This window comes from Pongo pygmaeus, chromosome 1 (assembly GCF_028885625.2).
Source record: "Pongo pygmaeus isolate AG05252 chromosome 1, NHGRI_mPonPyg2-v2.0_pri, whole genome shotgun sequence".
In the NCBI taxonomy this organism is placed as follows: domain Eukaryota; kingdom Metazoa; phylum Chordata; class Mammalia; order Primates; family Hominidae; genus Pongo; species Pongo pygmaeus.
Window position 1 is genome coordinate 29,423,329 of NC_072373.2, and position 3,767 is coordinate 29,427,095.

Below are 3,767 nucleotides of genomic sequence, written 5' to 3' on the forward strand. Positions count from 1 at the left end.
ACCACTCAGACTGCATCCTCTCCCTCTTACTCTCTTAGAGGAAGAGAGGAACAATCATCAATGGCAAATAGCAGTTGCAGTGAAGCAACACCAAGAGCCAACTTCACACTCAGGAGAGAATACTGAACCTCCTCCTTGTGGTTTCCGTGGCTGTGCCATTTAAAAACTCTTCTTCTTCCCTTTATTTGGGGGGTGGGGGGATAAAGTCTTTCTCTGTCACCCAGGCTGGAGTTTACGGGCACAATCATAGCTCACTGCAGCCTCAATCTTTTGGGCTCAAGCAATCCTCCCGTCTACTTGTCTCCCAAGTAACTGGGACAACAGGGAGCATGCCACCATGCCTGCCACCAGACCCTTGCTATGTTGCCCAGGCTGATCTTGAATTCTGGGCCTCAAGCGATCTTCCCACTTTGGCCTCCCAAAATGTTGAGGTTACAGGTGCACACCATCACGCCTGGCTTAAAAATTCTTGATAATTGGCTGGCCATGGTGGCTTACACCTGTAGTCGCAGCATTTTGAGAGGCCAAGGCAGGCAGATCACCTGAGGCCAGGAGTTCCAGACCAGCCTGGGCAACATGGTGGAACCCTGTGTCTGCTAAAAATACAAAAATTAGCTGGATGTGGTGGCTCATGCCTGTAGTCCCAGCTACTTGGGAGGCTGAGGCACAAGAATCACTTGAAACCAGGAGGTAGAGTTTGCAGTGAGCAGAGATTGTTTAACTGCACTCCAGACCGGGCGATAGAGCATGACTATCTCAACAAAATAAAACATTCTTGATAATTTTTGAACAATGGAACCTGCTTTTTTGTTTTGCAGTAGAACCCATGAAGTATGTAGCCACTCCTGCCTGGGTGTTTCCACTTTACACCTAGTCTAAACCACAGTCTCCTCTAGATTATTGCAGTAGCCTCCTAACTGGTCTCTCTGCTTTCCTGTAATCTCAAACACATCCAGTGATTCCTTTAAAACATATACAGGACCTCCTCATTCTTCTGCTCAATATTCTCCCATCTCCAGGCCCCACATGATCTGCCCCTGCTCCATCACTTCTCTGGCTTCATCTCCTCTTTCTCATCCCCAGCATTACTCCTCTCCAGCCCTGCTGACCTCTTTGGTGTCCCTTGAATTCCCATGCTCATTGTTCCTTCTGCCCAGAAAGATCTTCCTTCAGATGTCTGTGTGGTTTAGTTTCTTACCACCTTCAGATCTTTATTTGAAGAACATCTTAGTAAATTCTTCCCTGACCATTTTATTTAAAATTACAATCCATCCCTATCTCTTTCCCCTGCTTTATGTGTCTTCATCATACTTATCACCATTTAATATTCAATACATTTCATAATTTATTTTGTTAATCATTTATCTCCCCCCACCAGTCACTAGAATACAAGCTTCGTAAGGGCAGAGATTTTTGCCTGTTTTGTTGGCTGCTGTCTCTCTGGAGCCTAGAACTCTGTCCAGCATGTCAGCACTCAGTAAGTATTTGTGGCATGAATGGATGAATGAGCTAGTCTTAGAGCAATAATTTTCACAATATGGTTGTATTGGAAGTCTAACTGTCAGAATATTAACTGAATTGGAGATAATTTATGAGATACTATGGAAGCTGCTAGGGCTACTGTCTAAATTATCAGGTTTTAGTCAAAGTCAGACTATTAGCCAGTGTTCTCCAGAGAAACAGAACCAATGAGAATGTGTGTGCATGGTACGCAGATATATATATATATATATATATAGACAGAGAGAGAGAGAGAGAGATGTATTATAAAGAATTAGTTCACATGATTAAAAGGCTAAGAAGTCCCAAAATTGATGGTGAATCAGTAGGCAAGAGACCCAGGAGAGCCGATGGTGTAGCCCAAATCAAAGACCCACAGGCTCAAGACCCAGGAAGAGTCCATGTTTCAGTTTGAGTCTGAAGGCAGGAAAAAACAAACGTCCCAGGCTGAAGGCAGTCAGGCAGGAAGAGCTACCTCTTAGCCTTTTTGTTCTATTCAGGTTTCAGCTGATTGGAGGAGGCCCACCCACATTAGTGAGGGCAATCTCCTTCATTCACTCTGCTGATCCAACTGTTAATTTCATCCAGAAACACACTCACAGACAAAGCCAGAAAGTCTTGCATGTCATTGACCAAATGACCAGTCAAGTTGACATACAAAATTAACATCACATTTGGGAGAAAAATAGATTGTAATATCACTCTGTGTTTCTTTAAAAGATGGACAGTAGTCAGGCTGCTCACAATAGAGGCCACTGCTGTTTCAGTCATTTTGGAACTGATAAGCCTTTAAGGGCTATGAGTGACAGATAAGATTTTTTTTAAAATAAAAACAAAAACTTCCTTGCATCAGTGAAATCATTATTACTTGTCTGTCTTCCTGGAAACTAACTGGAATTATGTCTTCAGCTCTTCCAGTTTAAAGGTTTCCTGAATATGAGGAATATTTCTTTTGTCCTATAGAGAATGTTTGGAAGTAGGGTGACCCCTCGAATATTCCCTACTTCACACAGTAAATGACATTCAGAACTGCACACGAGGTGGACAAGATGTAATTGCTTATGTCAAATGACTTGCTTCACCTGAGCTGTTGCTGCACACATGGAGCATGGAAGCTGGAAAGGCCACCGCCACTGATGAGCTTCTACCTGACTCAAGGACACAGAAGCTCTTGACGTCTGTAATTAAACACACACATACACAAACAAAACAGTCTCTCAAGTCCATATCTGAAGCCAGTGTCTTTCCATAAATCCTGGCTCACGTGACATGTCTTGCTTAATTGCCCTTTAAACTGTTTTATGGCTTTATAGCAACCTATAAAAGGTGATTTCCAAATATGACAAGCGCCGGAGGGCTGAAGGGAAGAGTTACCCAGGAGTTGTAATCACTGAATCTATAGCTGCTCCCCTAGCAGCTCAGCCTTCCCAAGAAAGGGAGAGGAACTGCCAGGGCACCGAGCCGCCATGGGGCGATACTCCGGAAGAAGCTTCCGTTTAATCCTCATGTGCGTCGTTAGCATCCTCCTCTTTGTGATGGAACTAGTAATCGCTTACATTGGCAACTCCCTCTCCTTGGCCTCCGATGCTTTTGCCGTCCTTTCCCACTTTGTGTCCATGATCATAGGTTTTTTTGGTGTAAGGGCCAGCAACATAAAACAGCACAAGAAGAGCACTTACGGCTTTCTTCGGGCAGATGTTGTGGGAGCATTTGGGAACACCATTTTTGCGGTGGCACTGATGTTCAGCATCCTGGTTGAAGCCATCAAAAGGTACATCAATCCCCAGAAGACAGAGGAGCCGATACTGGTTCTCAGTGCTGGAATTATCGGTCTGTTCTTCAATGTTCTTAACTATGTCATCTTCTTGGACTGCTGTTACTGCGCAGCACCCAAGCCCCAGGGAGACATGGAAGCAGGTAAATAGCTACTCAGAGGGTGGCAGTAAATTTGGTGAGAGTCCTGGCGGGTGCTGTCTGAGGGGGCCTTTGTGGTGCTATCCAAAGGGGCCTGAGTCTTTGGGTCAGCCTCTTGTCCCTGTGATTTTACAATCGACCTTTCTCAGAAGAGTTGCCTTTAGTTTGAGGTTCCTTGTGAGTAGGGTAGCAGCAAGTTGCTTCAATGTTGGGAGGACTTCTTGAATTTTTACTCACAGGGAATGAAAAAGTGTCTTTAGGCAGGCAGAGATGAAGTAAAGGCACTAATTGTAGCCACAGAGAGAGCAATTGGAAAGACGGTGGATGTGGCAGTATCCTTTAAGTGATTTACT

The 3,767-nt window shown here is 44.4% G+C and overlaps 1 pseudogene; it reads right to left on the reverse strand.

The window, feature by feature from the left end:
* Positions 1-202, reverse strand: LOC129022823 (small nucleolar RNA U3; annotated as a pseudogene).
* Positions 203-3,767: the final 3,565 nt, after the last annotated feature.